Here is a 26,148-nt window from a genome sequence, read left to right as displayed (position 1 = left end):
TTTGACACATTACAATGGTTGTACTCATTTCCTTTTGTCTTTGCATTCTTCCGGGGGGGTTGTTACTGTGATGTTTGGAAATGCATTGGTGTGTGTGTTGTAGTGTGCGAGGGTCGGGGTGGGGGTGGGGGTGTTGCGTGTGTGTGTCCCTGACTTTTGCCTCCCCCCTCCCCTATGTCGTAGGTGCAGTACTCACCGTTGTCTTCGGCGCCGGCGTTGCTGATGTTCGTAGAGGAGCAGGAACACTATTGCAGGGAGTATTTGGAGTTCCTGCTCCATGGTGCCCTCCTTCCTCATGGAGTGTGTTAAGGGGAGCGTTTTCCCATTGAAATGGCTATTTCCGCCGTGTTTTTATCCACGGTGAATCCGCCCTGGAAAAGGTGGCGGATTGGCCTGTTGTAATACTGTGGGCGGTACTTTGTCTTCCACCTGTCTGTTGGCGGTGACCGCCGCGCTGCTTGTCTGTACCGCCGTGGCAGTTGGAGTGTTAAAGTGGCTGTCTATGTTGGTGGTTTCCGCCACGGTCATAATTCCCTTTTTTTCTTTCGCCGGCCTGTTTGCGGTATTACCGCCGCTTTAACACCGTCCGCCAGGGTTGTAATGACCCCCATAATCTCTTGTTGTGCAGAAAGATAGATATGGTGAATGATGTCAGTGTAACTTACCCACCCATGAGGCCAACAAGTGCACGTACTTCTTTCCAGAAGCACCTCATTATCTTATCTGTACTGCTTGTAGTTGTTTACGTCAATGTTGAACTCTTGACCACAGTTTTTTGTGGTTTTTACAGTATAAATGCTACTGGTGTTTGAACCAGAACTTTGAACTTCAGTCATGGCCTCTATGTGAGAATGCCTGTTGTTCCCAGCTGAAAATCGATTAAACTTACATTATTTTGTCAAAATGATTTGTTTTCTTTTATTAACAGATTTCCCTCTAACATATTGGCGAGCCAGCCAGGAGCTCTACTTTGATCTCACCAACTGCTGTACTGGGGGCCCTGCCTGTCTCTACGAGGTGATTTGTGCACATTTTAAAGAGGTAAGGGAGATGCCTACATTTAAGTAAAAATCTCTGATTTTGTGGGGACAGATGGGACTCAGGTGATGGTAGTGAGGTGGACAAGGTACGAGGTCTGTTCCTTTTATTTTATAAAGACATTTACAATTTTGATACTGTAATGTGGGTAATTTTTGTGTTTGCATGCAAGATTGTGTATGAATTGAGATAATATTAAGGGATCCCGGTGGTAAGTCCGGAAGATACAGGGAGCTTGACTAAGTAAGTCATAAGTGCTCATGAGTAGTGGTGGACTTGGGAGCTGAGCAATCAGTGTATGTTTTAAAGAACACTCATGTCAACCTAACCCAGACATTAAGGGGGTCATTCTGACCCTGGCGGGCTTGGACCGCCAGGGTCACGAATGACGGAAGCACCGCCAACAGGCTGGCGGTGCTTCAAATGCCATTCTGACCGCGGCGGTAAAGCCGCGGTCGGCCCGCCGGGCCCGGCGGTTTTCCACAGTTTTTGCCCCGGCTGGGAGAATCCGCCAGGGCAGCGCTGCAAGCAGCGCTGCCCTGGGGATTCTGACCCCCGTACCGCCAGCCTGTTTCTGGCGGTTTTCACCGCCAGCAAGAGGCTGGCGGTAAGGGGTGTCCTGGGGCCCCTGGGGGCCCCTGCACTGCCCATGCCACTGGCCACTGCCCATGCCACTGGCCACCGGCATGGGCAGTGCAGGGGCCCCCTAACAGGGCCCCGGCCAGCTTTTCACTGTCTGCCTAGCAGACAGTGAAAAGCGCGATGGGTGCAACTGCACCTGTCGCACGGCCGCAACACCGCCGGCTCCATTCGGAGCCGGCTCCTGTGTTGCGGCCCTCATTCCCGCTGGGCCGGCGGGCGCTAACTTGGTTAGCGCCCGCCGGCCCAGCGGGAATGTCAGAATGGGGGCTGCGGAATTTTGCCCGCATGGCGGCCAAATGGCGGTTTCCGTCTGGCGGGTGGCGGTAGCCGCCCGCCAAGGTTGGAATGACCCCCTAAGTCTGGAAGTCACAATTTATAGTTGCAAATAGTGAAAAGTTGTCCCCTCTATGAATCCAGAGGGAAGTGACCAGTAGTATTTTGTTTGCCCTAAAATGAAATTGAGAATTACTGTGTATGTATATGCATGTATAGATAGAAATGTGGCCACATAATAATGTCAATATATAAGTTTGTTATTTAGTGTATAATTTAGGAATACATATCAGACCTCCTATTCTTATGAAGGTTAAGTTATAACAGTATACTCAAAAGTAAAGTAATTGACTGGATTGGACAGGTCCCAAAAAAGTCAACTAATTAATTCCATATCCCTGAATTAATTATTCATTTTTATAACGGTCAGGCTGTCGCCCTCTGCCACAGAACTGACCTTAGTAGATCAGCAATATCAATACCATAGAATCATTTTTTAAGTCAGAGGTTTATGAATGCCTAGCTATTTATAGTACATCACCTCTAGGCCTTAAAACAACCTACATTGACATAAGAGAAATGCCTGTAAGACAATTATAAAAAAATATTCAAAGAACTAATACAAGGACATTATCCTCCAAGTTAAAAGTAGTGTAGTAGCCTCATGAACCCCATAACAAATGTTGACACTACTAACTACTATCCCCATTATGAAACTATAGAGACTCAAGATTGGAGGCTAGATGAATTTTCAAACAGTATAGACCGGAACATACACACATATATTGAAGGTATACAAATAGAAGGAGGATTATCAGCTACTATAACATACAAATATATTTAGCTACCTTTCAGATAGAAGTGAACAGGATCTTCGCATAATTAGAATAAAAGAGTTTATTTTAAAATCTACAAAACCTGTTGCAGTTGTCTTTTCAAGAGTAAAGCACCCCTTTGAAGGCCTATTAAAAAAAAATCATGTGTGACACTGGTACCACCTTGTGGCTGGAAAGTGAATATATTGAAGTTACTGCAATTTTTCAGTGGAACCATGGAACAGTCATGTGAATTCCCTGCAATAATAACAGACTCATATTTAGTATTAGACCTCTTACTGTGTGCATTTATTAGGGACCTCCCAGTGTGGAATTTAGGATATGAGTAATTCATAAACATGTATAGATCACAATAACATTATTGTTTGTTGTGTCAGGCAAACAAACCACTAAGGCCACACATAAATGCACCTACCCAATATATATGTAAATGAACAAAGCCTTTCAGAGATTAGGGATATATATATATATATATATATATATATATATATATATATATATATATATATATATATATATCTGATGTTCACCTTCACAGCCTAATATTAGTTTATGTGAAGTCTGGAAATACCCTAGGAAGTAAATAGAAGTCCATTTAGAGTGTAAACCATATAGTAAAAAGGATTAAGTTCACTAAACAGACATGGGGTCTCCTTTAGAACACATGGTTAAAGTGTTCTCAGGAGACAGGGACAGGATAGGAAAATACTGTAAGGAATGGCACAAAGCAACATTATAACTTGCACATGCGTGGCCTCACAGAAGGCACATTTGATAATACAATCATAGAACACATGGCCACCTTCCTACAGAGTAAATTCAAGGGAAATAAACTAGAGAAAAGGAAGATCACTCTAGACCTATGGAGGGTCTTTTGTGAAACAAATATGAATGAGTCAAATACAAAGCCTCAGATCCTCCCTTCGGCTCCTCCACCCCCCTATCACGATGTGCAATTAAGGTTAGGCAGTGCAAAGGTAGAGGGCATGTATACATTGCAACCTGGTGCCCCACACTCACTACCCACCTCTTCACATCCCACTGCTGTGGGATATACAGACCAAGAGTATAGCGCACCATTAGAATCTTTTTCTAAACATAGAGAATATGTTCACCCATCTCCATGTCCTCAAATGGCCAGTACACCACAGGAAATGTCAGGTGGGGACAGTACTAAATACATAGGGATAGTAGATGCCACATTTACACTTCATTTAGAGGACGAGATGTTCCCCACTAGGAAGAATGAAGGTATACCTAATGAGGGATCAAGAGGGGTACAGAGAATGGAGGGGGCGAGAAAATAGGAAGGTGTTTTGAAAAAATTGAGTACCAATATTTAAAATGAGACAAGAAGGTTAGCTTTCACACCAGAAAGTCCTCCCACAAAGTGCTGGAGGTTTATGCACTCAGGAGCAGAAGAGAATAGTGTAGGCAAGTGGGTCACAGAGCAGGAAGATGGACGGGTAGACCAAAGAGCGACTTGGGAAAAGGAGGAAGGGCCCCTGAGGCAGTCAAGGGCCCTCACTAGGCCACAAATAATTGAACAAGAAGGAATAGATGGCACAGTCTCCACACATAGCAGCTTAGGTGAAGAAGATCTGGATTTATAAAAAGGCTACAAAGGATCAGAGGGGGCATTAGATGATATCACTGAACATGTTAAAAGAATGTCCCTTCTTGAGGACCATAACAAGGAACAGTCACAATATGCCTGTGAGGGAGAAGAAAACAATAAGACAGGACAGACTTTACAAAATAAGCCAAGAGAATTACAGAGATTAGTATTTGATGGGGCGAATGCACGCCCATATGAGAGAAAGGGAACATTTGATATGGCAGGAAAAATGACACTGAGGAAAGACATGGCACATGCATTCCCTGTATGTCCTGGCAATAATTTGACACCCAATTAAATAGTAGCTCAGTATGAAAATAGTTGGTATAATGTTGTCCCTTTTACTGACAACCTAGCAGATTGGACAGAAGGACTGGCATCACAAGATGACACCATGGCCGCGAGAGGGTTCCTTTGAACCCTGAGACATGGCTAATGCAGAAATTTGGATTTTTTAGGGCACAGGGGATCCTTACTGGGATTATCCCTATATGCAGAAAAGTCTAAGAGTGTGGCAGAGATATGCTTGTAAGTATGACTCTCGTCACCCTAAAGGCACTAGGACTATAGTCCTGTCACAACTGCCCTTGATATTTAAGGGCCCAGGGGCGCCTCAATATATACCATGGCCCCAGATGGACAAAGAAAATCTTAAAAAACAGTTGCCACAACTTGCTGAGGGTGCTGGGAAATGGATAGCAGCTCTGGAGAAACATACTGCAGGGATCACTCTTGCAATAGGGGACATTAAGAGTTCACTAAGTTCCCTTATAGGAGATGAGACAGACACACTGTTCACAAAGGCAGGAGTAAAGGATGTGACATTGACCAACCCAAAATGTGATGGGGCACCCTTTAATAGAGTAAGGGGAATTGTTTGGAAACAACTGAGAAAAATGTTTTCAGACAGGCCAGACATTGGGTCCCTTATGCGCAAACAATGCAGCCAAATGAGGACCCAGCCAAATTCCTTAGCAGAATGAAGGAAAAATGGACACAGGAAGTGGTGGAGAGTTGGGATGTAACTGGACAGAATGCAATACTATTTTTCAATATAGTGAAAAAGCGTCTGCCAGCTGAAGTGCAGGATAAATTAGATAATATAGTTGCCTTAGAGGCCAAACCATGGACAGAGATACAAGCACACATAATAAATATTTGTAAGAAGAGACAAGAAAAGGAAAAGAGCGAGAAAGATAAAATAGAGAAAGCAGCAGCTAAATTGGTCCAGCAGTAACTAGCCAAGAAAACAGAGGAAGGATTTGCCACTGTAATGGCCAGGTGATGTCGGCTGTCCTCACCCAAAAGTATCCTTTAGGCCACAAACCAATTGCATATTTTAGTGGCCTACTTGATTCTGTCATGAAAAGTCATTACCCTTGTGAACAAGCACTAGCCACAGCAGCCTTTGCAGTAGAGAAAAGTGCTCATGGGTGCACCCTTGACCCCGTATGCTGAACATGCTGTGTTTACAATAATTCAGAAAGGTAAAACAACACTAACAACACAGAGAGTATCAGGCTTCAAGATAATATTATCACTAACATCCTTGAAGGTGGTTGAATGCCACACAGTCAATCCTGCTACCTTCTTTGCACACCCCATTTCAGACAATGACGATGATGCCCATGATTGTGCCACACATACTCCAGATGAGTGTAGCCAAGCAACAGAAGACCCCATTCCAGGTAGTGTTGTATATTTTGTGGATGGATCTTCCACAATAGATCAGGACACAGGGGTAAGACATACAGGTGCTGCAGTGGTCAGAGCGATGCAGCACAACTCTTCAGACACACTGCAGATAACTGAACAGATAACTTTGCCATCTCAATATTCAGCCCAGGCTGCTGAATTAGTAGCTTTAGGGGCAGCCCTCAAACAAGGGGAAGGAGAAACAATAACAGTATACTCTGATTCAGCCTATGTCACTACAACAGTGCATTCCAGCATTATGCGGTGGAATAGACTGGGATTTCTCAAATCTGATGGAAGCCCCGTCATGCACCGCCCCCTTTTAGAGGACTTGATACAAGCTTTAACACTGCCACATGCAGTTGCAGTAGTGAAATGTGCAGCCCACACTAACGCTCAGGATTTTGTGTCCCGTGGAAATGCCCTGGCTGATTGGGCAGCCAAAGATGCAGCAACACGCCCTCTTAGTGATACACATACCACAGTTTTGTTAGCTAGTGAAACATTGACACCTTCAGACCCTTTGAATGCATCCAGACATTACACAGAGACAGCTCAACTGCATATAAGAGAGACACAAGAAAATGCACCAGAGCATGAGAAACAGTTGTGAGAAGCCAGAGGATGCACACAGACAGGAACAGATTTAATATACAGACAAATATCAACAGGAAAGCCTGTCATGCCCCAAGCATTGCTACTGATAGCTCTAAACCATCTACATCTTCCTTCACATACTGCTAGAAACAATATGTCCCTCCATATACGTCAGGATTGGTTTGTCCCTAACTTACATGAGATTATTACAATGTACATACACACCTGCACAGTGTGCCAGCAGTATTCACCAAATCCCACCTTTGAGGTAATAGCTTCCACAATACCTCGCCCACAAGGTCCCTTTAAGGAACTGCACATTGACTACATTGATATGATTGACAGATGCAATCATTATCGCTATCTTATAGTTGTAGTCTGCCCATTCTCAAGGTGGATTGAAGCAGGACCTTGTGTTCACCGTAATGCCAAGTCTGTTAGCCCACTTTGCTTTGAGAAATACCCCAGGATCAGATCATCTTTTAACTCCCCATCAAATAGTGACAGGTAGAACAATGAGAACATTTGTGCCATCAACTAGACATAAGTTGGAGACTGAGAGTGCACCTGAAGTTGTACAAACTGAAATGAATAAATACATGTCTGAGCTAACCAAAGTTGCAAAGTTCTTCTCTAAACAGGTTACATGTGTAGCCAAGAAGGGCGCCAACGCATCTCCTATAAAGGATCAACAAACACCATTACCTTTGGGAACTTTAGCAATTTTGCAAGACAATGGAAGAACTGCAAATTTAATGGACCCTTCCCAGTGCCATCCATCCCTTTGGACACCGAGCTGGAAAAAGAGGGGGGAGAATAGGAGAAGCAACCGGAGTAAAGCCTCCCTCTAAAGCTTCAATCTTAGACAATTCTTCTTTTAAGTTATGTATTTCATGTTTGTTTTTCCTCCTCGTTGCACTGATATTGTTGCTTTTAGCCCTTGGATATTTAATTTTTTTAAATCCTATATCAATTATTACATGCATGCGTAGAACTGTTGATAATGATACTGACCATCACCCTCTCCATATTGCTTTGTTTGACAATGTGTGAGATCAGCACATGCACAGTATAGGCACATCCACATCCAACACCAGTTGTTATGTATGCTCTCTCATCCCCCATGCTGCTGGAGTAGATAAATTGCATCTTCCTAAAGAGGTATCCCCAAACATTACACATTGTCTCCTGCACCTATTTTTATGCAGAATGAGAGCACAGCTACAGCCAACTCACGTTAGTCCTGCTACTGCACGAGTTAACACAACTAGATTTGACACCACCCCAGAAGTCCTACAAGTCCTGACAGAAAAATAAGAGATAATGGAAGAGACATCAAGAATGAAGGAAGCAGGGCAAACAGTGTTTCACCCAGATTGGAAAAAATGGGTATTACGTCGAGGTATTTTTGGAAGGTCTTACCCATCATCTGAATGTAGTAACTATTTAGCTGAACCCCTGCCCCCTGATTGGGCAGGCAGGCCAGTTCTTAGTATCACAGGATCAGTATTTGCCCATGATAAATGGCATACCGAGGCCAAGTTCTCATGTAGAGCAATATCATTATGGAATGGTACCAAGACACAAGGTCCACTAAGCTTTAATAAGATAGTAGGCCAGTGTCAGGAAATATGGGATGCGAACGTACAGAGATATACATGGACAGGGACTACCATACACCCTAGAATAGCAATGAAATTAACACAGTTTTCTCTTTGTTTCAGAGGGAAAGGGACAGTGAAGGTGGGGAGTAACCTCAACTGCAACATCACCACCTACAACGCTGATACGCTGGGCGGCACCTCCAGCCTGATGGATCACTACTGGATGTGTGGGGCCTGGCTCCACATGCAACTACCCCCGAACTGGAATGGCCTCTGCTCCCTAGTGACTTTGCACACTCCCTCCGTGGTGAAACCAGGTGTGGACATCTCTCAGTTACATGACCATCCCATGAGCCATCCAACAACCTTGCTTCACCATTACCGGACAAAACGAGCTGCTGAGTTTCTTGGTACTACAGTGTGGAAAGACGTTCCACAGGAACACAGACTATTTAATGATGCCCAAATCTTTTTTGGTAGCATCCTACTATTTATTCAGGCGAAAGCAACTGCACGCTGGCTACAGATCACGCGATTTGAATTGATGAAGCCCATAAATGCAACCGAAGATGGGTTCAACGCTATCAAGGAAGAACTCAGAGCCCTTAGGCTGATGTTATTGGAACACAGATATGTATTTAATATAATGACGGCCATGGAAGGAGGGGTGTGTAAGAAGATTGGATCTTCATGTGCCGGCCAATGATGCGGACAATGGGACATTAACTCAGGCCATTCAGACATTGCATGATCTACAAAAGAAAATAATTGATGAGGGGGGTGCCCCTGATGGGTGGTTCGAGGGCTGGATCGAATGGGTGCCGTTCTGGATGTCGGGGTTGTTCAAGGCCTTGTTGCCTTTGTTTGTGTTGTTGCTTTTGATGTGTCTTATTTTTCAGGTAATAATAGCATGTTCCAAAAGGATGACAGCTAAATTGGGAGGGACAGAGTAGTGGGTATGTGGTCACTCCCCTAGTTTCATTAGTAGATGGGAAGGTAGGAAAAGTAGTTGAATAATCAACTAGAGGGGGGAATGATGTAGGAAGAATAGGGATACATCACATACAAACAAACATAAGTTCCCAAATCCCAATACAAACATTTTAGGCTAGATAGCTGTAAACCAATGTAAGTAGTGAAAGGCTTAGTATATGACATGTTAAAAAAGACAGACTGTGGGTTCAATAGAAAAGGCAGGTCATATTTAGGACAAACAAACACTTATTACTTAGGAAACTTATACACATGCTGCATTGTTAAGTTAGCTGTGCTGAAACACACAAGAGGCCCAAGCCACTTTAGAATGAGAGTTTTTCTTTAAAGCTGCACCAACTGTTACTTTCAAAATGTTCACTTAGCACGAACAGGGTGGAACAAAAGGGTGTATCTTGCCTTAGTGCAAGGATCCTAAAAACCAAAAGTCATTCATATCGTGGTAAGGGGAACTGTGTAAGGGTCAGATAAGTATTTGCAAGGCAGGGCTACCATGAGCAGCACACAACATATAGGGGGTTATTTCAACTTTGGAGGAGGTGTTAATCCATCCCAAAAGTGACGGATATACCACCAGCCGTATTACGAGTTCCATAGGATATAATGGACTCGTAATACGGCTGGTGGTATATCCGTCACTTTACCGTCACTTTTGAGACGGATTAACACCTCCTCCAAAGTTGTAATAACCCCCATAATCTCTTGTTGTGCAGAAAGATAGATATGGTGAATGACGTCAGTGTAACTTACCCACCCATGAGGCCAACAAGTGCACGTGCTTCTTTCCAGAGGCACCTCATTATCTTATCTGTACTGCTTGTAGTTGCTTACGTCAATGTTGAACTCTTGACCACAGTTTTTTGTGGTTTTTACAGTATAAATGCTACTGGTGTTTGAACCAGAACTTTGAACTTCAGTCATGGCCTCTATGTGAGACTGCCTGTTGTTCCCAGCTGAAAATCGATTAACCTTACATTATTTTGTCAAAATGATTTGTTTTATTTTATTAACAGATTTCCCGCTAACACGGATTCTAAAATAATAAAAATGAAGTAGAATGAAATGTTACTAGGCTAAGGGGCACAAGCACCAGGCCTAGTTACTAAAATAATATGCCCAGAGACATTATTAAAATGGTTCAGAAGTGGTAAAGCAGCCTAGAATCTAAAATAAAACAACGAAAATGGCAGGCTTTAAAACATACATACATAAATGTCAATTGTGACAAATTAAAACACTCTAAAGCAAGTAAAAAAAAATCATAACGGGTCAATTTAGAGGCTTAGCAGTGGCACCTATAAAAACTGAATTTAAATTTTAAAAACCAGTGTCACTTTGAAAATCTCCAGTTACAGCCAGGACAATTGAAGCAAGGAAATGTTCCACTTCGGCAGGTGGTAATGTGACCAAATCGGTCCCAAGGAAAAACAAAAAGCACTCATGTTCCAAAGCCTGATCTCCAGCTGAGGCAGCAACATTCCATGTTGTGCCCGAAGTTAAGTTAAGAGCTGCATGATCCACAAAGGGCATCTCATAAATGGCTTCCTGTAGCAAACGCACCCTCAGTGCGCATGTCTGGTAATGAGCCCTCAGCGAGAACATCAACAGATCAGCGACCAATGAAAGTAAGAAACTATCAGTGCACATTTGAAAAGGCACCTGAGGCACCGAAACACAGGCTGCACCCCATCCAAAAACGGTGTGAATGACCGAGACCAGTTGCACTCCAGTTCTTCCAGGAGTGGTGCTCCAAAATATTGCATCATGCATTCAAAACACAGTTGCGCTAGTGGAAGCGCCATCAGGCCTCCTTGTTGTGATGGGACAGCCATTGAGAATAAAAAGCAGCAACTGCAAGATGCCACCTATTAAGGCCAAAGTAATCGGAAATCCCCTGAAATTACTCGAAAATATTGAGTGTATGGCTGAAGGTATTAACCAAATATAGAGGAGAAGGTGTTAATGAAACCAGAACCAACAGCCTTAAAGAAATGTACTGTTAGAAATGGGGTCTTTGGTTGGCAGTTAGGTTACCTCCTGTCCCAGCAAGGACCTTCACTCTAGTCAGGGTAAAGGAGAATCACAATCAGTTAACCATCGCTCACCCCCCTGGTAGCTTGGCATGAGCAGGCAAGCTGAACTTCAGAGACAATGGGCCTGATTTTGACCCTGGCGGACGGCGGAGGCCGTCCGCCAAGGTACCGCCGCTGAATGACCGCACCGCGGTCAAAAGACCACGGCGGGCATTTAGACATTTCCTCTGGGCCGGCGGGCGCTCTCCAAAAGAGCGCCCGCCGGCCCAGAGGAAATGCCCCTGCAACGAGGACGCCGGCTCAGAATTGAGCCGGCGTAGTTGCAGGGGTGCGACAGGTGCAGTTTGCACCCGTCGCGTATTTCAGTGTCTGCTTAGCAGACACTGAAATACTTTGCGGGGCCCTCTTACGGGGGCCCCTGCCGTGCCCATGCCATTGGCATGGGCACGGCAGGGGCCCCCAGGGGCCCCGCGGCACCCCCTACCGCCATCCTGTTCCTGGCGGGCGAACCGCCAGGAACAGGATGGCGGTAGGGGGTGTCAGAATCCCCCATGGCGGCGCAGCAAGCTGCGCCGCCATGGGGGATTCTAAGGGCAGCGGTAAACCGGCGGGAGACCGCCGGTTTGCCTCTTCTGACCGCGGCTGAACCGCCGCGGTCAGAATGCCCTGCAGGGCACCGCCGGCCTGTCGGCGGTGCTCCCGCCGACCCTGGCCCCGGCGGTCTCAGACCGCCGGGGTCAGAATGACCCCCAATGTGTTAAGTATTTGTACCAACACACACAGTAATACAGTGACCCACTACAAAATTATACCACACAGGTTTAGAAAAATATTAAATACTTTATCTAAACAAACAAGGCCAAATATGATAAAAATCCACAATATACAGTTAAAAATACGAATTTAGCACTTAAAAGCAAGAAAACAGTGGTTGGGGGTGAAAACACTGCAAGTTGGTAAACTAGGGCATCATAACGGAGTAATTTCCTACAATGCGAAGCCAATGGCGCTGTTCATGGAGCCCCAGGTACAGTACCTTCAGAACAAGTAGAAAACAGGACAGTGCACGGAGTGGAGGAGAGCGGCTTCGCTGGATTCGATGCGGCGTCGGTTCCGGTGCCACAGTGCAGGAAGACTGCGGTGTTGCGCAGTAGCATCGGATCCTCTCTACAGGATGGTGGAGGTGAAGCAGCGTTGGATCTGAAGTCGTCCCTTCGTTCCAGCAGATGCGAAGTCCAGTGGGGTTACGATGCTTTGAGGCGACCTCATAGGGTTGCAATGACATCACAGGGACACAGGCGCTACAATGGTGTTGGAATGTCACGGATGTTGGACTTACAACACTCCGGTGTCAGCAAAGTCGGGCACGATCACCGACTGCAGCAGCGCGAGGCCTACAGGGTCGTCGGACTTCTACGAGGTCCACAGGCCTGGGGTATTAGGCGGTGGCACTGTTCAAGGGTAGCGGCATCAGCTCACAGGGTCGTCGGAGTCACACGCAGCGAGGTCCACAACCTCGGGGAAAGCGGTGTCACGATTCCGGCCAGCGGCATCCTTTGCGTCAGTAGACTTGTTTTTTTACCAGGAAGTCACTTTCAGGGGTCCAGGAACTGGAATGGCACCCTCTGACAAGCTACAGTCCACAGCAAGTAGACTCAGGTGTGGTTGGTGAAGCCTTTGCTGTCCCTGAGGCTTCTAAACAGGAGGCAAGCTCTACTCCAAGCCCTTGCAGTCAGTTCTCAAGTAGGAATGCAACAAAGTGCAGTCTCTGTCCCCTTTCACAGGCAGCAACTGCAGGATAGCTCCACAAAGCACAGTCACAGGCAGGGCAGCACTTCTCCTCAGCTCTTCTCCAGGCGGAGGTTCCTCTTAAATCCTTGAATTAATCTGATTTTCAGGGGTTTTGGGTGCTCCTCTTATACCACTTTCTGTCTTTGAAGTAGGCCTACTTCAAAGAAAAGGCTCTCTTGTTTGTAAGATCCTGCTTTGCCCAGGACAAACCCCAGACACAGAGCAGGGGGTCAGAGACTGCATTGTGTGAGGACAGACGCAGCCCTTTTAGGTGCAAGTGACCACTCCTCCCCTTCCTCCTAGCACAGATGGCTCATCAGGATACGCAGGCTACATCCCAACTCCCTTTGTTTTACTGTCTAGAGAGAGGTGCAAACAACCCAACTGTCAAACTGACCCTGACAGGGAATCCATAAACAAGCAGAGTCACAGAATGGTTTAAGCAAGAAAATGCCTACTTTCTAAAAGTGGCATTTTCAAACACACAATCTAAAAATCAACTTCACTAAAAGATGTATTTTTTGAAATTGTGAGTTCAGAGACCCCATACTCCACATGTCTATCTGCTCCCAAAGGGAATCTACTCTTTAATCATATTTAAAGGCAGCCCCCATGTTAATGTCATGGTTTCGGGCGGGTCTGATCAGGACTCTGGTTGGGGCACCCCTTGAGGTCACAGAATATCTCAAAGAGGTAGTGTACTGGGGCAGAAGAGCAGCTAACGGCATACACGGGAAAGGACAGCTATGGACAAGCACAGGAAAGTAACAGCAGAGCAACCTTAGTGTGAACAAACAGGAAACGGATTACTAATGGACAAAACACACTGGGGTTACCACTAAGGTTGTACACAGGGTAGGGCTCAGAACTTCCCACATCAACAGGGAATGTCAATGCCTCTGTGCAGATTGCTCTTACAGATAGTCACCCCACAAGCCCCATAGAAAGGAGGCAGCAGAAGTGATTCTGTCTCTGGACCCTTAGAGCACAAACAAGGATTGAACTTACATGCACAAGACAAGCCCTTGTGGGTCCAGCTGGAAACAGTGGCAATTCCTGAAAAAACAGCAATAGCACACTGTCACTGTTAGGCACTAAAGACTACGTATAACACTAGACAAAAGATGGGGGCTGGAATTGCCTCCTGGAAACCAGGAGCCAACCCCACTACAAAGGAAAACACTTATACACAGGTGAAGACTGATAGCACACTTACCAGACACAAATACCCAAGAGAAAATGGAAACAGAAGGAACAAACTAGGAGGCAGAGGCAGGAACTGGGAACAGGCTCAGGCTGAAGCAAAGGCAGGAATAGGACTGGAAAACGGAGCACAAGCTCTGGCTGGAACAAGCAGAAACAGGAATGGGAAACAGAGAGCAGGCTCTGGCTGGTACATGCAAGGACAGGACTGGAATACAGGGAGTTGGAACAAGCAGGAACAGGACTGAGAAACAGGGAGCAGGCTCTGGAAGAAACAAACAGGAACAAGGCTAAGAGACAGGGAGCAGACTCTGGTTGAACAAGCAGGAACAGGGCAGAGAAACAGAAAGCAGGTTCAAGCTGAAACAGAACAGGAACAAGACTAGAATACCATCAGATAAAGGGTCTGGAACAGAAAGGAAACTCTAGTGCACAACGAGGAGCTTGAGGAAATGGCTGCTTATACGCAGTTCCAGGCTGCAGCAAACCCCAGGTGGAATCAAATGACTGGGCTGCACAGGAGAGGTCTCAGGTGTGTGTAGTTTCAGACACTCGCAAGTCCTGGAGAATCCGGTGAAAAGGAGCAACTGGACTTCTCTCATAGTAAACAATGTATAGCAGAATCCAGGCTTTCCTGACTACCAGGTTGTGCATTATGGGATTTGCAGTCCCAGGAAGCAAATGTAATTCTACAAAAGCATACCATAGCGAAAAGGGAAACAAACAGGAGTCAGAAAGGGACTCTAGATGAGTGTTCAAGGTGATTCCCAAGCTACAGAATGTCCCTTTACAGCGCCCCCTAGAGATGGGACAACAGAGTCGTAACAGTTAACCTTTGAGAGAGATAGGGCTTGCAACAGTGAAAAATGAATTTGGTAGTATTTCACTTTCAGGACATGTAAAACACATAAGTACATGTCCCACCTTTAACATACACTGCACCCTGCCCATGGGCTACCTTTGGCCTACCTTAGGGGTGCCTTACATGTATACAAAGGGAAGGTTTAGGCCTGGTAAGTGGGTACACTTGCCAAGTCGATTTGGCAGTTTAAACTGCACACACAGACACTGCAGTGGCAGGTCTGAGCCATGTTTACAGGGCTACTATTGTGGGTGGCACAACTAGTGCTGCAGGCCCACTAGTAGCAGTTGATTTACAGGCCCTGGGCACCTCTAGTGCACTGGACTTACTGGTAAATCAAATATGCCAATCATGGATAAGTCAATCAACAATGCAATTTACACAGAGAGCATATGCACTTTAGCACTGGTTAGCAGTGGTATAGTGCTCAGAGTCCCAAAGACAAATAAAACAGGTCAGAAAAATTAGGAGGAAGGAAGCAAAAAGATTCGGCATGAGCCTGCAAAAGGGAAAAAGTACAACATGTACGATCCCAGTAGTACTGGATGTATTAAAAATTTGTCCCATGAGCTCACCAAAGTGTCTCGGAAAGTTTGTATTTAAAAAGGACTGTATTTCTGCAGATGACCTAGCCTCTTGGAGCATATAAGTCTTGAATGCAGATGCCACTGCTACATGTTTTTGAAACAATAAAGCCTTTACTCTGCTCAACTTGTCAAAATGTACTTTTGAAGTAGCAATATGGGGCCAAATATCTGCTACTTTCGTTTGTTGAGTGGGGGAAAAATAATTTTCCCACAACAGGTGACAATTTGGGAGGGTGAAACAAGGTAAGCTATTCCGGCTCGCATTCCACAACAGCTCTCACTGTTAGGAAGCACATAGCTTCCATTAGATACCACCTGGAATGTGGGTCTAATCAAGGGGACTGCAACTCCCTACAGATAGCAAGATAAATTTGGTGCTGAAGCATTACATGCACCATGCAAGGACAGCTGCTTAAAATACCATTGAAAGGCTCACAGAAGTCTCCCATTCACTGCCACTAAAAAAGACGTCTTTTATGTCCTTGAGACATTTGTGCAAGAAGGGAAGCTCCCACACCTTGTGAATGTAACTTTCTACCAACCTTTCGTATCTGCCTACTGGAATGTGTTTCAAGCAGGATGTAAATTGCAGTGTTGAAATAGGCAGATTTATAACCCGGTGTATTAACCATTCAGCAGATGGTATTTCAGCCACAGTAAAAGGCAACTTTTCTAATTTCTCGATGTTTAACATAACATAAGTTGCTTCCTTCTTAGCCGTTATTTGTTGCTGTTGCGTCAAATTAAATGCTGAAAATAAATCCCTTGAGCTGACATGTTGCCAGGGAATGCAACCAGATTTAAATGTTTGTAGTGTTCAACCCAACTGCATAATGGAACTTAGCTGACTCTGTCCATGGTGTGTACCTGACATGTCACCATACACAATGTCCATTGCAGATGAAACAATGTTGTTTAAAGTGTATAAGTGGGCAGACAAGGTGTTAATCCCATTATGTACAATGGCTAATGCTTTCTGTAAGTTTTCCTGATCTATTTGCCTTAACCGGGCAGCAGCTTCTTGTTGAGAAAGTTTCCAAATCTCATTATAAACTGCATGTAAGAAGCGTTTTTTCATTGCCTTCTGGAGCCAACAGAAAATCCTGCAAGTCTGTGTTGAGAGACAGGAGATAGAGGTGTTAACAGTATCTAGTGAGGAAGTTTTTAACCATTGCTAGCATAATTTCCCTACACTGTATGTTGTTACTATACAAGAATGTTCTGATGACACATAGCAAGGGTCTGGCCTATTTGTTCTAAAACCCCTGTGGAGTTTACAAAACGTGCATGACAACCATTTGTGTCTACTGGCCTCAATAACCACCCGCCAGGACGTAAAAGTGATGTTAAATGTTCAATTTTGGACTCATCCATCGAGTTGGTCTTCAGTTGCATTTATGTATTTTTGACATTTGTAAAATTTTGCAGGGTCAGGGATACTGGGAGCATTCAAATCCTTAATTTTTGCCAAGCCTAAACAACTTGTTTGTTGTACCGTTTCATTCAAAAATATCATTTGAACAGGTATCAGCATGCTCTAAATAAAGCTCCCTTTCCCCTTATTTGCCACTGTTTAGTTCCCCAAACACTTTATAAAGCAATGGACTTCAGACAGTATTCATAACCTTCTATAGCCAACCTGGGAAACAAAGGAATCAGAATAAATCAATTTTGTGTCAGTTAATAAAACATGGTGCCTTTCCATTTTTGGCAATTTAAAATAACACAACTCAGCATTTGTAACATTTTGCCCAGAAAAATAAGCAAACTTTTCAGAATATGTTTTTGAACTCCCCATTGGCAGAGTTGGACAATGTTCCCATTGTGTGTAATTAAAAATAGTCTTTGGGGTACTTGCTCTGTGAATGTGATGATGTCCATAATAATTATAACAGAACATATCTCCATAATGTTCTATAGATTGATAAACATCTTCACTTTCAAATACAGTAAAATATTCTAATTCAGATAACATAGAATCAACTGTTTGTACATCCCAGTCAGCAGAAACAACTCCAGGTGTTATTACATCATTCATTGAAAGTTTAAATGCATATGGAATTTGAATAACCTCCGTCGGGTCATATATAATGAAAGGTACTTTATCTCAAATAATCCCATCAGGAATTGGTATAGCTGAAATGTTCACTAGGGACATGTCTCTGCTGACCTTATGGGAGGAAAAATGTGGTTTTTAGACCTCATCCACCAGTTCAACTACAGAGCCTTCAGGAAGGTAATGACCATGTTTTAGGAGGGAAAAGACAATAACAAACCCAATCCAAAGAAGGTAGGCAAGTACAGTTAATAAAAGCCATAGATAGTTCCACGGAAGAATGAAATAGTTATTTTTAAGCCAATTTATCAGCTTACATGCTCTTGACAGTCTTGTTGCAGAAGAGGCAGATGAGTCAGTGAAAGAGTCATTGACATCGGCAAAGTATCCAGAAGAGGTTTGTGCAAAAACTGGAGCTGTGTTTGGAAGAGGAGAACTGGCAGAAGTCTCCCTTAGTGGTTCATAGTAGATTATGCCATCCATTTGAGTTGAATTTGAGTAGGATTGTTCAATAGTGTTGACGTTACTTATCACAGAAGAAGTTAATGGGACTAATGATGTGGGAAATGCTCATTTCCCACCCTCCCAAAGCTCGAAGAGGTGTCAGCATGCTGCTCAAAACCAGTAGATGAACATCCAGGTCTGTAGTGAGAGGGAGTTGGAGTACTACCCAGGAGTCTACAAGGTCTGAGGTGCAGGATCGTCCATATGGCCTAGCTTGCCATTGTCGATGGAAACAAAGCGATTTTCTTTAGAACCAGGCAGCGGTGGTAGAATGACAGTTCTGGTACCGTATATACCCAGTACTGGAACCGGTGCACAATAAGAAGGACAAACTCCTTTTTCCCAGCAATCTTTCCACGCACTAGATCCCCAACTTTTGGAATCCAGACGGTTGGTGTTATTGGTACAACCCCTGTTCCCAAGAAGGAGGCACTGACAGATGTGCTGTCATCACAGAAATGTAGTAAGCCCTGCAAGACAGTGACAAGTTCATTTACGTCAAAAGGTGTATCTGCTGCCTCCGCACCAGGACTGTATAGATCTGGAACATACATTTGTGTTCCGAATAGGCATTCATATGGGGTATGTCTTCCCAGGGACCTCCTGGGCAGATTATTAAGTGCTCTCCGGACGCCATACAGGTGATTAAGCCAACTATGACCCATGCCTAATACTCTGGCTGTTAAGGATTGCTTTAAATCCCGGTTTCATTGCTCCCCAACACTGTTTCCCTCGGGATGATACAGAGACAAATAATACAGTTGGATCCCTACTGAAGCCATGGTGTCCCTGACTGCCCTTGAGGTGAAAGCAGAGCCCTGGTCCGTGATGAAAGCCGGATCTACATATGTGGTGATAAAGTCTTGCAAATCTTTAATAACAGTTCAAGAGTCAGCCGGGCATTGTGGCCATACCCATAGAAATCTGGAGCAGGAGTCAACAGCGACTAAGATGTATTTGTATGCACCATCAGATGTCAGGGGACCACAATGGTCCAGGTACACACTTTGTAGAGATCTGTTGGAAATTAGGAGGGGCGTCTGCAGTGGGTGTTTGACGGTGGACCTTTTTATTTGCTGACAGATGTCACAACAAAGGACAAACTGATTGGTCTGTCTGTATAGACCTGGCCACTAGTAGAATGCTTGTAACAGAGAAATACTAGCTGCCACACCAGCATGGGCAGAAGCAACTCCCTCATGCACTGCTTTAATCAATTCAGGTCTTTGATCTTTGTTGGGGATCACATGATCACCAATTCCTGGTATTGCTACTAGGGCAGTATTGAAGCTAGATGTGCAGTAGGAATACTTGGCAGGATATGCCTTTGGCCGGAGCTTGCCTTTAGTCGAAGCTTTAAGAGCAGCCAGTGCTTCATCATCCAACCTCATCCCTGAATTAGTTATGGCAGGAACAGAAGCCATAACTGACTTGGCCACTTCATCAGCCAAGGTATTGCCAGCAACATGTATTCCAACACGCTCATGTCCCAATGTATGAACTACATAGACATTGGATAGCGTTTCTTTCAGACCTGCTACTTTACCCCACAGACGTTTGTGTTTAACGGTGTTACCTTTTGAATCTCTGAACCCATTCTGGTGCCAGTGATGGAGATATTCATTGAAAGACTGGACACAGTAATATAAATCACAGACGATTAATGTTAACTGTCCTGGATCTGTGTGTTCAGGTGGCATTAACAGAGCCTTGAGCTCTGCTAGTTGTGCAGTGCAGCCCCCTAAGGTCTGTGTGTGTCATTGTGTTGTGGATAGAATTCACCATCTTTCATGTAGCTACTCACGACGGCGCAGGCAACAGAGTATTGGTGTTTAGTGCCTACTGCGGGTTGGGCTGAGCCATCAGTGTATATAGTTGTTTGATATTATTCAATAGGCAATGTGTTTGCTAAAACTTGGTATTCAAGTTCATATTGTAAAAATTCTTGAGTTTGTAATTTTGGGTGAATAGTCATGTCATGTCAAACAAACTTTATTCGGCTTTCAACAAGCCATAAAAGTATCAAGTAAAAAAACACATCTATATATATAGACACAATAAATATGTAAAATAATAAAAATAGATGATAAAATGTTAGAACAAGTCCTTGAATTAGCCATATACAAATATTTAAACCTTGATGAATTTGGGACAGCACGCCCATGAACGTCCTTGCGGCTAAACCTGAGAATAAAATTTACAAAGAAATTCCACACTTTTCAATAAAATTAGTCCAATATGCCAATAGTCTTTCTAAAAGTCAGTAATGAACATAGAAAGTTTGCCAGGATTCCACACATTTCAATAGAGGATAAAACCTGTAGACTAAAATACGCATCGTGACACTGGTGCAAATTAATCAATCTTAAGAGAGGCAATAATAGACGTTTTCTATGTTTGTCATAAAATTTACAGAAGAGGACCACATGCATCGTGGATTGGGCTGACTTTGTGTCACAAGGGCAAAGTCTTAGTGTTGAACTCTAGTCGTTCATAATCGGGAAGGTTACTAAACGATGGAAAGTGTCTAAACGTAATCTTGTAAGGACGAAGCGATGTCGAGGGTTTGTCACATTTGCTAAGTAAGGCTGCATAGCTTCCGTGGACAAAATTAATTGATTAGACATGATGCTAGTTATTTTTTATTCCACTTCCCATCGCTGTTCTTCCAGGTGCTTCAGTGTCAAAGCCCTCAGTTCTTTCCTGGATATATTTTCCAGTGATTCTCGGTTTGTCGCGTGGGCTCTCATTATTCTAAATGAGACTACTGGATTTCTAGGCGGCAGGATCGATAACGGTGTGGGGGACTGAGTCTGACCCACGTGTAAAGAACTCTGTCACCCTAAATCCGGTTTTTGCTCCGGCTAACTAGCAGTGCCTCATTTTTCCCATGAGGAAGGAATGATTTGGCAGCCGAGCGCATGACATCTTTGGAACTTCTCAGGGAAGTCGTGGTCACTCAGATCCAAACCAACTCTCTTATTTCCAATATGATCTCATATACAAATGACAAAGACAGTATAAGTTTTATATAATATTTTTAATAAAACAACTGTATTTTAGATATTAAGGCGTGAGCCGCAATAACCAGAACAATACAACACAGTAGGATTGAAATAGTCACCAGGAGAGTAAAACATAAGAAAAAAGCTATCATATTGTCTAACAGTTTCTACTCTCCCTCTGCTTGTTCTATTTAGAACACAGCATGTTAAGCTTCTAGCTTGCCTGTCAGAATCACTGAGGAGACATCAGACCTCATACCTGAGCAAAGACCTGTGATCTTGGTTCAGCATCTGCAACGAGGCAGTCAGCGTCTAGTTGTGGTTCCCTGGTCGGAATCTCCCTCTTGCGTGTATTGGGACAAGGAAGTGATTTTATAACTAACGTCATCGTGATCACAAAATGTCCCTACGCAGGAATGCCAAGTCTAAACTCCTACCACGTCTATCGGCAATGTACCAGACTGTATCCTTGACTGTAGCACAGAGTAAATATGTTATGGAGAACTCCAGTGCTGAAGTAGGCAAAACAGTGTGATATGAATAACAAAACAACACCGTAGAACTGGCTATTCGAAAAATAACAGTACGAAGCCTAATAAAAAGCATGTAGAGCAAAGTGCACAGAGGCTCTAAGCTGTCAGCAAATGAATAAAATATATTCAGGGCAAAGTGCACAAAGGCCTAAAGCCTGAAGCTAAAGCGCAACGAATACGTAAAACTGACCACACTACACCCTCCCCTTGTCGGTAGCAAGTGGTTCCAATAATATAAAAGGATGCCCCAGAAATAAACAATATATAAAATCATATATTTCGACAAGGTGAGAAGATAACAAAGTCATAAATTTAGGAAACATGTGACCATAAAACCAAATTCAATATTGTGTCAATTTCGTAAAAGGAAAAAAAAATCCAATCGTCAAACAGAAGCAACAGAACGCAGGAGTTCCTCCACTTCGATATATGTTAATACTGGAAGATCCACGCCACAAAGTACCATGGAGCAGGTGTGGTCCAAAGCCCCAAAACTATTCAGGGCGGCACCCAGTGCAGGGCCTATGAAAGAGACAATACCATCTTCCTCCAGGAAGGGAATCTCATAAACCGCCTCACGAAGCAAACGCATCCGTAGTGCACAAGTCTGGGAATGAGCCCTAATCGGGAACATCAACAGATCAGTATCGACCATTGGAGAGCGCTGCAGTGAGAGACAGAGCCAGTGCATGTTCAAACGAGCACCAAAGGCATTGAAACACAGGTTGCACACAATCCAAAACCAGTCTAAATGACAGAGACCAGTCACACTCCAAATGTCCCAGGAGTGTTGCTCCAAAATGCTGCATCATGCGTTCATGACACAGCTGCGCTGACGGGAGCAGTAATACAGGATCTTGTCGTGACAGGACAGCCATTGCGAAAAAATAGCAACAACAGCAAAACTCCAGCCAATAAAGCCAAAGTAATCGGGAAACCCCCAAAAATGCTTTCGAAAATAGAATGTATAGCCGAAGGTATCAAACCGAATATGGAAGAGAAGGTGTGAGTAAAACCAACACCAACGGCTTTGAAAAAATGTGCAATACCAGCAGTGCTGGATGCATTAAATATACGTCCCACAAGTTCACCGAAGTGACTTGGAAAGTTAGTATTCAAAAGGGATTGTATCTCCGCCGATGACCTTGCCACTTGAAGCGCGTAGGTCTCGCTAGCAGATGTAAGGGCCACATGCTTTTGAAACAATAAAGCTTTTAGCCGACTCAACTTGTCGAAATCAACCTTGGAAGTAGCAATATGAGGCCAGATGTCTGCTATCTCCCTAATTTGAGTGGGGGGAAACAACACATTCCCGCAGCACGTAACGGCCTTGTTGACAACGATGATGTAAACTATTCCGGCACGCATGCCACAGCAACGTTCGCTGTTAAGAACAACGTAACTGCCGTTAGAAAGCACCTGGAAAGTGTTTTTAATAACTGGAACTGGAACTCCCTTCAGATAACAAGCTAAGTTAGCAATCGAAGCGTTACACGCCCCGTGCAAGGACAGCTGTTTACAAACCATTGAATGGCTGACAGAAGCTTCGCATTCGCTGCCGCTAAGAAAAACCTCCCTTAAACCATTAACACATCTGTACTGAAAGGGAAGCTCCCACACCTCGTGTATGTAACTGTCTCCCAATAGTTCATATCTACCCACCGGAATGTGCTTCAAACACGAAGTAAATTGCAAAGTGGAGATAGGCAAATTAATAACCCCATGAATCAACCACTCAGCTGACGGAATCTCAGCTACCGTGAAAGGCAGTTTCTCTAATTTCTCAATATTCAACATAACATATGTCGCTTCCTTTTTAGCCATCAGTTGTTGCTGACGAGTCAAATTAAAAGAGATAAAGATCTCTCTGGCACGAACGTGCTGCCATGGAACGCGACCCGCCTTCAAGGTCTGAAGAGTCCAACCCAGCTGCATGATGGACCGCGTCTGACTCTGCGCATGATATAAAGAAGACATGTCCGATTTAATAATGTCAATGGCAGAGGAAACAATGCTGTCAATCGTGTAAACACGGTCAGAAAGGGTATGCATGCCATTATCAACAACAGACAAAGTCTGCATCAGGTTTTCCTGATCAATCTGCCTCAACCGGGCTGCAGCCTCTTGTTGTGAAAGCTTCCAAATCTCATTATAAACTTCGTATAAGAACCTTTTCTTCCGTGGTACTTTGGGACCCGACAAAAAATCTTGTAAATCAGTATCATTAGACAGTAACGTGAGATGTGACTTAACTGCATCCAGCGTGGATGACTTCAACCATTGCTGACAAAGCTTCCCCACACTGTATGTAGTCATAATGTCAGCATGTTCTGGTGAAATGTAACGAGGGTCTGCCCTACTAGTCCTGAACCCCCCTGAAGAGGTGACAAAACGTTGATGACACACATTAGTGTCTACAGGCCATAATAACCACCCGCCTGGATGTAACGAAATGTTAAGCGTACCATTCTGGACCCAATGTGTAAATTCACTAAAGGTAGCATTCACATAATGCTGCCAATCTCTCAATTTAGAAGGGACAGGTATACTAGGCAAAGTCAACTCTCGAATTGTCGCTAAGCCCAAACAGCTAGTCTGTTGTACTGTGTCATTGAGGAAAATCATCTGCACAGGGATAATACATGCTCTAAATAACGTGTCCCTGCCTTGAATTTGCCAATTTTTTGAACCCCAAACACTTTTCAAATCAACAGTTTTAAACCAGTATTCATACCCCTCGACCGAAAGTTTAGATACAAACAAATTTGAATACAGTAATTTAGTATCAGTCAATAACATTTGCTTATTGGAATACGGTGCAACTTTAAAATAGTAAGACTTAGCATTTCGTTGATCATGCCCAGAAAAATATGCAAATTTATCATAATACGTTTTCGAACTCCCTTGTAGAGGAGTCTAGCAATGTTCCCATTGCACATAATTAAATATGGACTTAGGGCTACTAGCTTTATGAATAAAGTGGTGTCCATAATAGTAGTAGCAAAACATGTCACCATGATTATCTCTAAATTGGTAAGCATCTTTATCGTCATAGACAGTATAATATTGCAAATCTGTTAGCATAGAATCTACTGTCTTCACATCCCAATCATCAGAAACAATGCCAGGTATAACAATATCATTCATTGATAATTTGAGGACATACGGTATTTGAATCAATTCAGTGGGACCATATATATCAAACATTACTTTATCCCACACAATCCCATCCGGAATTGGTATAGCAGAAATGTTTACTGTGGACAAGTCTCTTCGAACCATATGAGACGAAAAATGCGGTTTTAACATAGTCTCCACATGCTCAATGTCAGATCGATCAGGAAGAAAATGACCATGTATTATCAGAAAAAAAGTAACCACAAATCCCAACCATAATAAAAGAGTCATCACGGCCAAAAACAGCCACAAATAGTTCCAAGGAAAAACAAAATATGTGCGTTTAAGCCAATCCAGCATCCGACGTGGACCGTGGACAGAAGACATTGAGGACGAGGAGCCGGACACATCAGTATCAGCGTTGTTGAAGCAGCCAGAGGCAGTTCTAGCAAAAGGTGCAACTTTGAACAAAGAAGCAGATGGAGGCTCTCGCCTTGGCACGCTATAAACCACATGTTCAGAAACATCAGTAGAACGTACAGCAAGTTGATCAAAAGATTCCATATTAATCGTCGTCGGTGGAACAATTGCAAGATCATCATCCACCCTCCCCAAGCTCGGAGAGGAAACAGTATTGGTGAAAATCACCTGCAGCGGGACTTCTTCCCCAGTAGTGAGAGGGATTCCGGAACTACTGGGTGTCCCTCTTGGTCTGCTGTGCAGAATCGGCCACATGTTGTAACTTGACATTATCAATGGAAACAAAGCAATTTCCTTTGGCCCCTCGCAGCGGCGGTAAAATCACAGTTCTCGTGCCGCTTACCCCCAACACAGGGACAGGTGCTCGATAAGAAGGACCAAATTATTTTTTAACTGCGACCTTTTCACACACTACATCCCCAATCCTGGGTATCCAACCAGTAGGTGTTACTGGCTCATCCTTAATTCCTGAGGAGGCAGCACTGGCAGAAGAGTTATCTTCACGGAATTGTTGTAAATCCTGCAAAACAGTGACACGATCATTTATGTCAAAGGGCGTATCTGCCGCCTCCACACCAGGACCATCTAGATCAGGAACATACATTTGTGTTCCAAACAGGCACTCATATGAAGTACGACCCCCCAGTGACCTTCTAGGCAAGTTATTAAGTGCTCTCTGTA

Source organism: Pleurodeles waltl, chromosome 1_2, assembly GCF_031143425.1.
Source record: "Pleurodeles waltl isolate 20211129_DDA chromosome 1_2, aPleWal1.hap1.20221129, whole genome shotgun sequence".
In the NCBI taxonomy this organism is placed as follows: domain Eukaryota; kingdom Metazoa; phylum Chordata; class Amphibia; order Caudata; family Salamandridae; genus Pleurodeles; species Pleurodeles waltl.
The sequence above is the reverse complement of the archived record's forward strand: the minus strand, read 5'-3'. Positions refer to the sequence as shown.